Source organism: Neophocaena asiaeorientalis, unplaced genomic scaffold (genome assembly GCF_003031525.2).
Source record: "Neophocaena asiaeorientalis asiaeorientalis breed wild unplaced genomic scaffold, Neophocaena_asiaeorientalis_V1.1 scaffold449, whole genome shotgun sequence".
NCBI classification, from domain to species: domain Eukaryota; kingdom Metazoa; phylum Chordata; class Mammalia; order Artiodactyla; family Phocoenidae; genus Neophocaena; species Neophocaena asiaeorientalis.
The window spans coordinates 2,785,436-2,801,317 of NW_020175027.1; the positions used below are offsets into that span (position 1 = coordinate 2,785,436).

General features: G+C 42.0%; 1 pseudogene; it reads right to left on the reverse strand.

The window, feature by feature from the left end:
• Window positions 1-3,079: 3,079 nt before the first annotated feature.
• LOC112411749 (pro-neuregulin-1, membrane-bound isoform pseudogene) lies at window positions 3,080-4,140 on the reverse strand (annotated as a pseudogene).
• Between the last annotated feature and the right edge of the window lie 11,742 nt (window positions 4,141-15,882).

Consider the following 15,882-nt stretch of genomic DNA (forward strand, 5'->3'; position numbering starts at 1 on the left):
TCGTGTCCCTGCCCATCTGGGGCACCTGGCCTGGGGCATCCTAGGAGGATGCTGACTGGCTGGTGGGCAGGTAGGTTCTAATAAGCTAGAGGGAGGATTCCAGTGGTGCTTACCAGTGCCAGTGTCCTCATGGTGGATTGAACTCCCCAAAATGGCGGCTGCTGGCATCTATGTCCCCAGGGTGAATTTCAGTTGCCTCCTGCCTCTTCAGGAGGCTCTCCAAGGTCAGCAAGTGGGTTTGATCCAGCCTCCTTTCAAATTACTGCTTCTTCCCTGGGTCTTGGAGTGTGTGAGATTTTGTGTGTGCCGTTTAAGAGTGGGGTCTCTATTTCCCACAGACTTCTGGGTCTCTCTACACTGGCCTTCAAAGCCAAATGTTCCAGGGGCTTGTCTCCCCAGTGCAGGATCCCTGGGATGGGAAGCCCAGTGTGGGGCTTGGACCCCTTGCTTTTGCGGGAGGACTTCTGCAATTGTAATTATCCTCCCATTCACGTGTCACCTACCTGGTGGGCATGAGTCTTGACTAATTGCATCTCTGTCTCTTCTCCCCTTCTCATTGTGGTTCCTTCTTTGTAACTGTCAGCTCTTAAAAGACCTTTTTTGCTAGTCTTCAGGTTGCTCTCATGGATACTTTGACTATAAATAGTTGCAATTTTGGTGTGCCTCTGGGAGGAGGTGAGCTCAGGGTCTTTCTGCTCCACCATCTTGGCCACTCCTCAAGTCATTAAGTTTTGTTCATTTGGTTTGATTGCCTTTGGCTTTAATCTGAGGGCTGTACAGGCTGCAAAAAAAGTACTGATGGCTTTGTAGTATAATAAAATCAGATTTAAAAAAAATTAGCAAACAACTTCTTGCAAACAAAGCAAGGCAGTTACCTTGATATTGTTGGCAGATTACTGAAGGTGTATATTCCTATTGGGCCTAATGCATATTTCAGATGATGTGTAAAGGCAGGTGTTCGTTTTAAAGACCAAACGAAGCAGCCAAATCTCTGTTTCTTTCTTCTTTCTTCAGTTTTACAGGTTGGTGTTTTTCTCTAGGTTGTGGCTATGTATCTTTCTCATGTTTTCACCCAACATTGGAAAGATGAGCTACTGGCTTTCCAAGTCCTCAGATGTTTCCAAAGCATGCCCATTTTGTTATGGGTGACCCCGTCTCCTCTTGGCAAGTAATTCTATAGAATTACTCCATAAGCAGAATTATAACTTCAAGTATTTAGGGCACAATTAAACTGACAAAGAATCCTAGACTTTGAGAGATCATCTAATCCAACCTTCTCATTAAAGGAAGGGACCTCTTTACAGCATCCCTGACAGATGTTCATCTGGCCACTCTGGGGACATTTCTTCTAACAGGGACTTGTCTTGCTCTTTAACTTGGTGATTTAATTATAAAGTACTCTGCCTCTCTACAAATTCTCCCTGCATATTAGTGGCCTACTTTTCTGAACACTATGTTCACTCAGTACTCTAAACCATCTTAAGATACAGACTCTATCACTCCCATTTTATTGATAGAAAAACTGAGGCACGGAAAGAAAAGTTCCCTAAGGTCAAACAGCCATTAAGCAGAAGAGCCCAGCCCTTGATCCCACACGCTTAGCCTGTATTTCCTCTCTATACTAAACAGAACCCTCACACATTATGACAGAAACCTATCTTCAGGTTGATCTTGATTGTCAATTGGGTAAGTTGTTCCACTAGTTAAGAATTCAGATAACTCTTCCACTATCCAGCCCACATCTCTCTGAACTGCACATAACGTCTTAGGAAATTTTAAAAGATGTCTTCTTTAAGATGAACATATATGTCTATGACATTCTCCTGATGTACTAGTTTGATAAAGCCTTCAAAAAAGAAAATGAGATCAGTTTGCCACAACTATTTTTAGAAAAATAAACTTATTAAGATATAACAAAGAAACTTGCACATAAGAAGCACGTGTTGAATTTTGAATTTTCATGAAGTGAACACACCTGGATAACTACCACTAAGATAAAGAAAACATTACCAGTATCCATGGGCTGCCTGACCAAGGGCTGCCTATTCATGACCCATGACAAAACCTGGCACCAAGGCTATGCTTAGTAATAGACACAATGGTAGTTAACGAAGCATGTTAAATTAGCTCTCTGAAGCATTTAGACTGTGGAATACAAAGAGGATTGGCCAGTTGGGAAATGAGGGCCCATTAAAAACAGAGACACAGATATGTTATGAGAGGTTGAACAGGTGGACCATAGGGTGAGAATCCAGTCTCTGACTTGCCTTGGATCCTGAACAACTCTGACTCCAAACTATGTGTATCCTTAAAACAAATCCTCTTTTTCTTAAGGTTCCCTGTTCCTTGTAATCAGAAGATACTAACACCAAAACTGTAAGCCACAAAGAATCCCCAACCTCATAATTTCAATTCCCCACTTGAACCAACTGGTAGTGGCTGCCTGGAGAACTGTGGAAAATGACTCTGAGGCTGAGTTCAATGGAAAAGAGTATTGTGGTGTCTGCCACGCGGGCTTTTTTTTTTTTTTTCTTTTTTCTTTGGTGGGGGCGGGGGTGTGTGTGGAAGAGAGGCAGGGATGGTGCCATGAACTTGCTATTCCTGTTCTTAGCCCATATGATGAAGAAATCAATAGATGGAAAAAACTGAGTAATTAATCACCATATTAAGCTGGATATTCCAGTTTAATAAATATCCTTCCCTTAGCTGTTCCCCTTGCCCCACTCTATATCTCAGCCACAACATTTTTATTTTTTTCTTTTTATCCTGCTTATTTGTTAGAAATAACACATTCTGAACTGAAATGAACTTACCATCATTTCAAGTGTGTACTGGTTACAACTTAGCGAACATCCTTTTCAGGATGGGGTCATTTTATAAAGAAGATGGACTGTCCAGTGGAATGATTTTATTTTATCAATAAAAGTGAGACTTTTAAATGCCTTTATTATCATTGTACTGTATGATATAGACTATCATTTTGTATCACATTATTCAAGATAAATTTCAGAAACATCGGAGCCTCGCACACCTATGAGTATCTCAGAGCCAACTAGGCATGAACAGAGGAAGTAATACAATTGCTTTTGTTAATGTTCTCATGCAACAGGCGGAGGCAGTCAATGTTAGACCTGGTAAAACACATCTGGCTCTAGGTGAAAGCTGAGAGAAGATGCAGCAACAAGAAAGCAGCACCGACTGAGCAAGCTCCTATTCAGGCAGAGACAGGAAGGGAGTGGACGTACTGTAGAAGCTGGCCATTACGTAGTTTTGGCAGGGATCACCAGTAAACTCATCTGGGCACTTGCACAAGTATCTTGAGGGGTTTGAAAGGTCTTTCACCATGAAGCACTTGCCTAAATTCACACAGAAAGTTTTCTCCTTCTGGCACGCTTGACAAGATGGCTTGTCCCAGTGGTAGATGTAGATGTGGATGAAGAAGTATTTGCTTCTTCTGTTGTTACTGATATTCTAATGGGAGACTCTGAAGACACACATGTTGTCTCAGTTGAGGCTGGCATGCCAGTGATGATCTCATTTGAGTCCACAATGGTGATATTGGCAGAGGCACTGTCATTTCCTAATTTGCTGATCACTTTGCACATACGTTCTCCAGAATCAGCCAGTGATGCTTTGTTAATGCGAAGTTCTCACTTCCCTGGCCTTTTTTTGTATCTTGATGTTTTGTGGTTCGTTCTTTGAGTTTAATTCATTCCCATTCTTGAACCATTTGAATTTTAGAGCGTAGTATTCAGAACTGGTCTCTCACCGAAGCACTAGTTTCGAATCTGCTGCAGACTCCTGACTTTTCATCTCTTCCAAACGGGGAGGCAAGGCGCACCGCTTGCACAGCACCCAGCAGATCTCCTTCTTGAGGTTCCGGCCTGTCTCAAGAGGCGGGAAGGATGCTCGGAAGGCGGCCGGTGCGCGGCCGCTGCTGTTGGCATCGGGCTCCATGAAGAAGATGTACCTGCTGTCCTCCTTGAGCCGCCCGCAGGAGGGGAACGCGGGGGTGTCCCCAGGCGCCCAGGTGCACGCTGAGCAGCGAGCGAGTCCTTCTTCAAGCTCCCAGCTTTCACCACCCACACCTGGTGCACCTTCACCAGATAGGGCGCCTCGTCTCCGGGCTCGGCGGCGCGGGGCCCGTGGGCCAGGAGGGCATGGTGCCGGGCCCACGGCTGGCGGCTGGCGCTCGCCTCCCCGCGCCCCTGCCTCGCCCGCCGCCCCCTTCCTGTCGAGTGCCCCCCTGCTGCTGCCGCGGCGGGTGCGCATTTCCCTCCATCACCACCGCGGCGCGCTGAGCCAGCTCCTGCACCGAGCCCACGCTGGGCGGGGACGCCTAGCACACTGAAGCCCCCGCGGGAGCCGCCTCCTCGCCGGCGGCCGACGGGGCGCGTCGCCGTCTCAGGGTGCGAGGTGCGTGCGGGCTCCTGGCTGTCGGTTCGGACTCTCCAGCCACAACATGTTTAACGGCCAGTCTCTTGAGCATATAAAGAGGTAAGGCACATCTTACAAACCAGATATCACTGCATAAGCCAGATGTTTTACAGCCTAACCAAGTCATATGGGCACTTCCCCACAAGAGAGAGAATTGCTCCTGTTACATGATGAGGCTTCACTACACAGAGGGGAAAGCACTTCTGTTCCTCTTGGGAGAGGCATGTGAGGATTAAGTTTACACTAGCTGAAAATAATTCAGTAACAATCTAAATTGTATGGGTCAACTTCAGGTTTGTAAGAGCATGAGATTGAAAGATATGCTTACAAACGTCCTGATTAAGATACTCATGACAAGAAGAGAAGCCTTTTTGAAATTTGTATTTCGGGATCATATATCACAATTCATATTCCCAATTACTAATCATGTCAGCCAATCAGCTTTTTAGAGCTCCTGTGATGGTGAGACATGCCTGTGCTAGCTCTCTCCCAATTATAGAAGAAAACTACAAAAAAATTCAATGACTATTTGTTTGTTTCTGTGAAATACTGCCCTTCATTGGACAATTTTTTTTTTTAAGATGTTAGGGGTAGGAGTTTTTATTAATTAATTTTTTTTTTGTTGTGTTGGGTCTTCATTTCTGTGCGAGGGCTTTCTCTAGTTGTGGCAAGCGGGGGCCACTCTTCATCGCGGTGCGCGGGCCTCTCACTATCGCGGCCTCTCTTTTTGTGGAGCACAGGCTCCAGACGCGCAGGCTCAGTAGTTGTGGCTCACGGGCCTAGTTGCTCCGCGGCACGTGGGATCCTCCCAGACCAGGGCTCGAAGCCGTGTCCCCTGCATTAGCAGGCAGATTCTCAACCACTGCGCCACCAGGGAAGCCCCATTGGACAATTTTTAAATGTATTTTTATGGGCTATGAAAGTATCACATTTTAAACCAACAAATAATTTTATTTCTTATCTGTCTGCTAGGGAAATAAGGTAAGCCAGAGAGAACTAAGTCATCCCTGACTAATAGGGGTTCAGAAAGTTTAACTGGCACAGCTATTCCAGCTGAACTGGTAAAGTGCTAAAAACTAGTTTGCCTTTAACTTTGACTCTGTTATTAAAAGTTGGGTCAACAAAATTACATTCTTAATTAACTGCTCATTAGAGAGCTAGGTGGGAAGTACGTTCTTTTGGACTTTATAGGATCTGGCTAAGATTAACTGCACATGATACGAGCAACAAGCCTCTGGAGAAATTTCATGATTGCTCGACAAAGGCTGAGGGACCAGCCAAGGTACTGGTCCAGACCTCCTGGAGCTGAGGAACAGCCCACAGTTAGGAGTCAGCATCCAGCTAGGGCTGAAGGTGGGGGCCCAAGCGAACATTGCTTTGGAATACTGCAGTGGGCTTCTTCACACCAGTGTGAAGGCTTAAGGCACACCCAAATGCACATGATGAGCGCCCATAAATCCTAAGCATGAATGTAAGGCTTCAACCTCCCTCTTCTCGTGGCTTTCATGCCCCTACTATGGAATGAATCTAATTCAACCTTTCAGATCATTTCTGGTTTTCTTCCTCACCCTGCTTGCTGTCCCGAAACGTGGGTACTCCCTTGCAATTACACCTCTGCCCCGGTTCTCTACGTGCTTGACCTTTCAGAATGTCATTCACTCTCAGACCTTCCATTCCAACTTGTGTGTAGCTAATTCCTTGGATAATAGATCCAAGATCTATTATCTAGAAAGATCTAGCCTGATCTTTTTTCCTAGTTCTAAGCCCATATCTTCAACTGTCTATTAGATACTTCCTCACCTCCAACTCAATACATAAAATTTAGTTTGGTTCTTTCACCTCTTGACTTCCCCATTTCTTTTAATGGTACCAACTTGGCACTTTCATTCAGACTCAAAACCACGGAGTCATATTTTAATCTTCTCTCTCTGACTTTTAACATCCAAATTCTCAAATTCTTCAAGATTTGTTTTTTCTTGTTGCATCTACTCTTCCCTTCTCATTCCCACCATCACCACCTTAGTTCAGATCTTCATCTTATTTCCTTAATTCTAAGATGCCTACATTTTTGTAATTTTACATACCTAAAAATAAAGATTTGTTTTATAATCAGTGTATACGTTTCATGTGAGTTTTTTATTACAAAAACTGTCATGTTGGGCTTCCCTCGTGGCACAGTGGTTGAGAATCTGCCTGCTAATGCAGGGGACACGGGTTCGAGCCCTGGTCTGGGAGGATCCCACATGCCGTGGAGCAACTAGGCCCATGAGCCACAACTACTGAGCCTGCGCGTCTGGAGCCTGTGCTCCGCAACAAGAGAGGCCGCGATAGTGAGAGGGCCGTGCACCGTGATGAAGAGTGGCCCCCGCTTGCCACAACTAGAGAAAGCCCTTGCACAGAAATGAAGACCCAACACAGCAAAAATAAATTAATTAATTAATAAACTCCTACCCCCAACATCTTCAAAAAAAAAAAAATCTATCATGTCAATAGTCTTAGAATCAAAATCTATGGCATCTCAGACCCAGATGACTGCTTCTACTTGTTCTTCTGGCCTGCATTCCCTTGCTTTTCTAATCTGTCCTGCACACTATTGCCTGATTAATCTCCTTAAAAGACTGCGTTCATTGTGTCCAGTGGTTAAGACTCCACATTTCCGCTGCAGGGGCATGGGTTCATCCCTGGTGGAGAACTAAGATCCCACATGACGTGCGGCGCAGCAAAAACAAAAACAGAAACAAACAACTTCAGTGGTTCCCATTCCCTGATAGGTAAAGTATGCAAGTATTCCTAGAGGATCAAGCTGGGCATCGAAGGGACACCACAATCACACCCTGATGTCTTCCTGTCCTTACCAACATTATTCCCCTACCCAGATCTTTCTGCCGTGAACACATCCTCGTCTGCCTCTGTTTGTGTCATTCCCCACAATTAGAAGGCTATTCCTCCTGCTACGTACACCCTACTCAGGCTTCAAGTCCTATGTCTGTTGTGAAATGTTATCTGAACACCCTATCCCGAAGTAATCTCTTCCTCCTCTAAATCCCTGTAGGACTTGTCTTGACTACTTATTTCACACTTATTATTAATTATCTGGTATCTTTGAATGTCTGTATATGTTTATGAGTGTAAAGCAATGAATCCGATGTTTTATAATGAACGGGAAAAAATCAGTCACATTAGTTCACATTCTATATGTCTTATTTCTCTCATCAGATCATAAATTCCTTGCAGTTAGCTCTATTAGGTATACTTGTCTCCCTTGAATTGTGATTTATTTAAGCAATATAGTCTACTAAGCACTGAGTTCAATGGGGGGATCACACCTCTCATCAGAGAGGCACCGCTACCCCTATTCTTTTCTCTATGGCTCGTCCAAATCACTTATATTCAACTTCTCCCGTCTGCCCTCCTCCAGCACCCAAGCTTATGATCGTAGTAGCACAAGACTTGCTCAGGCTTTAGAGTGAATCAAGCGTCAAGGAGCGGGTGAATTGAAGAACAAGGAGAAACTTCGCGGTGTTCTAAGACAGATGTGTGGAGGCAGAAGGTCACTGCGATGCAGCGAAGGTGAGGGGGCAAGGCCAGGTTGGCAGGGGCCTCGCATGATGTCATGCTAAGGAGGTCAGACCTTCTTTCTCCTCACTGGAATTGGGAGATTTTTTTAACCAGTGGAGGGACGTGAGCAGATTTGCTTTCTTAGAGTTGTGGAGGTAGACTGGGAAGAGGAGGAGAGACTAGAAGAAGGTAGGCCAGTTAGGAATCGTATTTCAGGACCTGGATACAGTGGCAGCTGTGGTGGTGGGAATGAAAAGCAAGAGGATGGAATCAAAAGAAGGTGGAGAAAGAATGGACAAAACTTGATGACAGAGATGAGACCGGAGAGATGACGATGAAAGAGAATGAGTGACAGAGGTTTCCACTTCAGTCTAGGCGTGGCTCCAGTGCTATTCCCTGAAATAGAGGAGAAGCAGGTTGGGGAGGGGCTGGAGTAGGTGAGAAGACAGTGAGACCTGATTTGCATATGTTGAATTTGTAACCTCTAAAGGACATTTGCATAAGATTGGGGACATGGAGACAGATATGGGTTGGAGAGACAGACTTGTGATAGGCACAACTCACTCAATAAAATGTATATCTGTCTTGAAATACCCTGCTCACTCTTAGCCTGAGGCATCCAACTACATTTCTTGTCCTACCTGTTTCACCAGATTTTTATAATGTTCCTGGCTCCCAGTTTGTTATACTTTTACTCTTGGCCAGTTCAGGACTCTTTTTATAATATTTTACGTATAGTAGTTATCTAAGTCTTAGACAATCAGACTCTTAGACATTACTTAATTTAATTTCATAGACAGTGAAGTTCTGTGGAAGCTCAGGGACTTCAGTTTACTGCACTTTATGTTAAACATTCCATGGTGTTTCCTGGCCATGTTCCAGCTCACTTCATCCAACTGCTCATGCACATAATCTTTTCTGCCCTCCAGCTTCTATGCTTTCAACCCCTTCTTTACACTTTTGGCCACTGCTTTATTCTTAAAACTTTTTTTTTTTAATTAATTAATTTATTTTTGGCTGCGTTGGGCCTTCATTGCCATGTGCAGGCTTTCTCTAGTTGCAGTGAGCGGGGGCTACTCTGCTGTGGTGTGCGGGCTTCTCATTGCGGTGGCTTCTCTTGTTGCAGAGCATGGGCTCTAGGTGTCCAGGCTTCAGTAGTTGTGGCGCATTGGCTTAGCTGCTCCGCGGCATGTGGGATCTTCCCAGACCAGGGCTCGAACCCATGTCCCCTGCATTGGCAGGAGGATTCTTAACCACTGCGCCAGTGGGGAAGCCCAAAACTTTCTTTTTCCTGAGCTTCATGACATCTCCCGATTTCCCGCCTACCTCCAACCTCTCTGGCTGCTATACTTCCCCAAATGCCCACTTAAAAGTTAATGTTTCCTAGGATTCCCTATTAAGCCTTCCCTTCATCTCATTTTAGTACACACTTAGTGTGACCTCATCCACTTCCGTGGCTTAACAAACAACCACTAATATTATTTCTAAATCTGAATGTCTAGCCCAGTCGTCTCAGTCCAAACCCAAATATCCAGCTCTTTTTAGGACACCTTTATTCGGATGTGTTCCACGGGTATTTCAAATCAACTTGCCACAGTGAATTTTCCTCTTCTTCCTCTTCTGTATTGGTGATGGTATTGTCACCCTCCCAGTAACCTGTGAGCCATCCCTGACTTCTCCTCCTTTCTCTTTCAAACTCAGTCTGGCAGGAAATCCTGACTATTTTACATTTTAAATGAGCATTTTCCTAGATGAGAACACAGTATGGTTGAAGATAACAAAAAGGGAGTGAGACTAGCGTGGTGGGAGAAGTTTTGTTGAGAAATATTGGGGAAAATGGTTGGATTATTAAGTGGGAGAGTACCTTGGAAGGTAACGTTAAGGCCGCACAGAGTATTTCAGAGTTGATGTGGTTGGAGAACCACCAAACATTAGGCAGATGGATGAAATGGTAATTTCAAGGTGCATTTTTTAAAAAGTCAGTCACTTGAAGAAAGGGAGTCAGAGCAACTATTAACTTTGTAACTAGGAGACAACCATTTCTTACACTTCATTGACGACATGAGGAAAAAAACCCGAAGAAGTTACAACTAGAAACTCAGAAAATCTGACCCTGAATTTAAATGAAGTACAAGTGCTACTAAAAAATAATAAGTTCCCTTTGAAGAAGATAAATTGAAATTACGCATTAGTGATATAACTAGAAGTAGACTGTGTTGAAAATAAGTGCAAGAATGACATCATTTGATTGAAAAGCGCTTATAAGCCAATTCCTTAACTGTAAATAATTTTAAAATTGAATACATATAGACATCTTTTTAAAAAATCACCAGGCTTCCTTGATGGCGCAGTGGTTAAGAATCCACCTGCCAGTGCAGGGGACACGGGTTTGAGCCCTGGTCCAGGAAGATCCCACATGCCGCGGAGCAACTAAGCCCGTGCGCCACAACTCCTGAGCCTGTGCTCTAGAGCCGGCGAGCCACAACTACTGAGCCCACATGCCACAATTACTGAAGCCTGTGTGCCTAGAGCCCGAGCTCAGCAACAAGAGAAGCCACCGCAATGAGAAGCTTGCACACTGCAACGAAGAGTAGCCCCCGCTCACCACAACTAGAGAAAGCCCATGCGCAGCAACGAAGACCCAATGCAGCCAAAAATAAATACATAAAATAAATAAATTTTTAAAAACTCACCAAATTGAAATGTAATGATGATTTCCTAAAACATCTGGATTTCCATATGCCTCAATAAAAATTTTAGGCTAAATAAACTCTGTTATAATATAATACACTATATGACATATTTATATATTGATAAACATGGTAATTTCCATTTAATTTGGCTTAGATACTAATTAACTCAAAATAAATGCACTCCCCTCACCAATGTAGTAAGTCAATAGGTAAATAGCTGGGAGAAAAAGTACTCCAAGCCAGGCAGCTCTGTATGTTTCAGAAGCAAAGGGAAAAATAAAAACAGTCGCAGTAAACACTGCACTTCTGGAAATAAACTACATTTATGAAGCAGAAGATTCAAAAAGTAAAAGCTAACCCTCTTTATGTGGTGAAAGCATCACTGAGAAACAAATAGCACCCAGAGAGTGACTACCAGTAGTTAGCAGTAAAAAAAATGACATTAGAAAAAAATGGCAGATGTGACAGATTTAAAACCAAAGCTTTCCTCCTACTCCTTGTCATTTTCTCCTTTTTACCTGATTGCAATTTCAATGATAAAGGTCTATTGGTTGCTAAGTTACTTACATGAGGGCCTGGAAAGCACAACACTCGGTGAGGATACACACTGATTTCCATCCTGTGGCACAAGCTCCGTACCTCGTGTTGTTTGAAGCAATGAGGAGGGCAGCTATTTGTTCTCTTGGTTTAGCTGCCACAGAGCAGTGATAAATAGGCATCTGATTTCCAGACTAAATCTTCAGCCCCGGCTCTCTGAAAAGGAAGAAAAAAAAAAGGTGACTCTAAACTCTTCCTGTATTTCTGGACAGTAGCTTGAAAGTAGGACAGTCAGTGTCTGAGTGTTACTTTCCGGTCTTTGATACACAATTCTACCTGATAATTTTATTTTCCACCAGAAAAATTATTTTCTTCTGAGTTTCTTGAAGGTAGAAACAAAAATCTACAATCAAAATCTCAATAGTCCTTTTCACATTGTTTTCACACAGGTTCATTTAAAACATTTATTTTTTTATTTTTTTATTTTTTATTTTTGCGGTACACGGGCCTCTCACCGTTGTGGCCTCTCCCGTTGCGGAGCACAGGCTCCGGACGTGCAGGCTCAGCTGCCATGGCTCACGGGCCCAGCCGCTCCGTGGCATGTGGGATCTTCCCGGACCAGGGCACGAACCCGTGTCCCCTGCATCGGCAGGCGGACTCTCAACCACTGCACCACCAGGGAAGCCCCTAAAACATTTATTGATGTGCTCCTTAGAGGAAAGAACTAAAAGAGATTAAACTAGAGGATTTAAGGTTCTTTAATAGTCACAGGCCTCAACATACTTAGAACCCTTAGTTTCATGAGATTGAAGGAAAAATCAATATTGTTGCACTTTAACTAAGCTACATTAGGATAGAAAACTGTTGCTACATTTTATAAAGGAGGAACCTTATACTTTTGGTGCTCAGGGACCCCACAGCCAGATTGGTGGCAAGGGATATAGGCTGATAATCTGCTTATTTTGATTTCATTGATATATGTTCATTTGAACACATCACCATCCTAGCCTTTTATACCACATAACGTTACATTCTACTTAAGGAAAGCTAAAATTAAAAGTGATCCATTTTCTACTGTATAGCACAGGGAATTCTGCTCAATATTATGTAACAACCTAAATGGGAAAAGAATTTGAAAAAGAACAGATACATGTAATGTGTATAACTGAATCACTTTGCTGTATACCTGAAACTATCACAACATTGTTAATCAAGTATACCCCAATATAAAAAAAAGTTAAAAAAAAAAAGAGTAATCAATTTTTGGGAATTCCCTGGTGGTCCAGTTGTTAGGACTCGGTGCTTTCACTGCGGGGGCCGGGGTTCAATCCCTGATGGGGGAACTTAGATCCCACAAGCCTCTTGGACAAAACAAAACAAAACAAAACAAAACCATTTTTAGGAAGAGAACATGCTATACTGCCGTTTTTAAAAACTAATGAACAGAATGGGGAGCATATAGCCTAGCATAGGCTAACACAGGCTGGCACAGGCTGAACTAGCACAGGCTGGCACAAACCAAAATATGAAATTGATTTAAAGAATCCTAAATAAAATATTAGTAAATAAAATCTAACTATGTATGAAAAGAATAATACCTAAATGACCAAATAATGTTTGTCTCTGGACTGTGAGGATGATCCAGCTTTAGAAGTCTTTTGATATAATCTGTTATATTAACAAAAAAAGAAAAACTAAATAAATTAGACTTTGAAAAAGCGTTTGCTTCACCCATTTCTAATTGAAACAAAAAAAACAAGACAAAAGCTCTTTTTGTCATGTAGGATATCTGGAAACCTCCTTAACTCATTAAAGTACAACTACCAAAATCTTTCACATGTGATGGTGAAACAAAAAACCTCTCATGCTATTGCCACCACTATTCACATTGCGTTGAAGGTTGTAACCAGTGCAACAAGAAAAATATGACATATAAATATTGGAAAGTAAGAATTAAAGCTATTATTATTTGTAGATTATGTGGTTGTCTACCTAGCTATCCCAAGAGGATCAACTAAAATAACTATTATAATGAATGAGAGGTTACTGAGGTGACTAGATACAAAATCCCTGGTAATAATGAATAAGAAAATGTAACTGGAAAAAGAAATCCCATTCACAAGAACCACAAAGACAACTGAGCACTTGGAACTAACCCAATAAAAATTGTGCAAGACTTATATGAGGAGAACTTACTGGAAGAATGTTGATTCTTCCCCAATAATCTACACATTCAGTGGGGAGCCCAATGAAAATTTTCACAAGATTTTTAATTGAACATGAAAAGCTGCTTATCAAGTTCTTCTAGAATAGAAAATAAACAAAAATAACCAAAAAACAGAAATTGAGGGAAAAAATGAGGTGGAGAATTTGCCCTACCAGATATGAAAACAATCTATAAAACTACAGTAATTAAAACAATGGAGTGTCAGAGAACAAATAAACATATGGATTAATGAAAGAGAATAGAGTCCAGAAACTGACCCATGTATTCAAAGGAATTTAGCGTATGATAAAGGTGGAATTTCCAAACAGTGGGAAAATGAAAGATTACTCTAAAAATAGTACTAGGACAATGGGAGCCATAAGGAAAAAAAAATAAAGTGAATCACTTCCTCATCCCATACTCAGAAAAAAATCCAGATTGACTCAAGATCTGATTTACAAAAGTATAGAAGAAAACACCAGACAATATGTTTATAATCATGGGGTGGGAAAGACACAGTCGTCAAGAAAAACCAGACAAATCTTATTAAACAGAAATTTAAAACTCCTCAGAGCAAAAGACTGGGAAAAATATTTGCAACATATACCACAGACAAATGCTTAATAACTGTGATATATATCTAGAATTCCTACAGAGATGTGACAAAACATAAGCAAGCTAATGGAGAAAAAAGGCAGGGGAGAAAAACATAATTCTTAGAAGAGGAAATAGAAATATTTCTATAAATATTTGAAAAGATGCTCAACCTCACTACCACTTAGGGAAATATACATGAAAACAAACAAGGAGGAATTATTTTTTGTCCATCAAATCTTACAAAGCTAAAAGGACTGATAATGTATAATAATGGTGATGGTGTTGGGGAAGAAAACTCAAACTCTGTTGATGAGAGTATAAATGGTTGGAGGAACAATTTGGCAACATCTATCAGAATTTGTAATGTACATACTCTTTGACTCACTTCCACTTCAAGTCATCTATCATACATGTATACCTGCTAACATGTACAAAGATATATGTACAATTACGATCATTGCACCTTTAAAAAATTGGAGATAACCTAAATAACTCTCACTAGGAGACTGGTTAAATAAATATAGAGTATCCATACTGTAAAATACCATGTACTTGTTAAAAGGAATACCTAAGTATTCCTTTGTATCAGTATGGAATACTTCCTAAGGCATATTACTAAATGAAAAAGCAGCATCAAAACTATATGAATGGGCTTCCCTGGTGGCGCAGTGGTTGAGAGTCCGCCTGCCGATGCAGGGGACACGGGTTCGTGCCCCGGTCCGTGAACATTCCACATGCCGCGGAACGGCTGGGCCTGTGAGCCATGGCCGCTGAGCCTGCGTGTCCAGAGCCTGTGCTCCTCAACGGGAGAGGCCACAATAGTGAGAGGCCCGCGTACCGCAAAAAAAAAAAAAAAAAAACTATATGAAGGGACTTCCCTGGTGGTCCAGTGGTAAAGAATCCACCTTGCAATGCAGGAGACGTGGGTTCGATCCCTGGTCAGTGAACTAAGATCCCACATGACGCAGGGCAACTAAGCCCAAGTGCCACACATACTGAGCCCACGCCTCAACTACAGAGCCCGCGTGCTGCAAATTACAGAGCCCACACGCCCTGGAGCCTGTACACCACAAATACAGAGCCCACACACCCTGGAGCCTGTGCACCATAACTAGAGAAGAGAAAACACGCCCCACAACTAGAGAGAAGCCTGCGCACCACAAAGAAGAGCCCGCACACCACAACGAAAGATCCCGCATGCCTCAATAAAAATCCCGTGTGCCACAGCCAAGACCTGATGAAGCCAAAAATAAATAAATAATAAATAAATCTTTTAAAAAGCTATATGAAGTGTGATCCCACGTATGCAAAAAATTATCTAAACTATATTCTATGCATTTTATAGACAAGTATGGATATGTAACTAACCATATTGTAGTCATTAAACCACATGTTTTATTCCTAAAGCAATTCAACATTCAAAAAAGCACAATTCAAACAGGATTTCCAATCTTCATTTATGCCTCCTAAAAACTTAGAGAATTCAGATATATAGTCTTTACTATTTTAACATTATGACACCCTTTAGTATTCTCTCTATTCTTTGCTTTTCCATATAAATTTTAGGATCAACTTGCCAAGTTCCATGAGAAACTCCATTTGGGATTTTTATTGGTTTAATTAATTTTTAAAATTTCTCTGTCCCTATAGACTGAAAACTGCTTGATGACAAGAGACCATGCCTGTCTTGTTCTTACTGTGTTCACAGCACCTAGCCAGTGCCTAGAGGGTAGTAAGTACTCAATACACTCATTCTAGAATGGTTGGATGAATGAATGAATGAATAAATGACCTACGATAGCATAATGATAATATAAAATGTTTTATAGGTGTTAAAATTTTATTTTGGGGCTT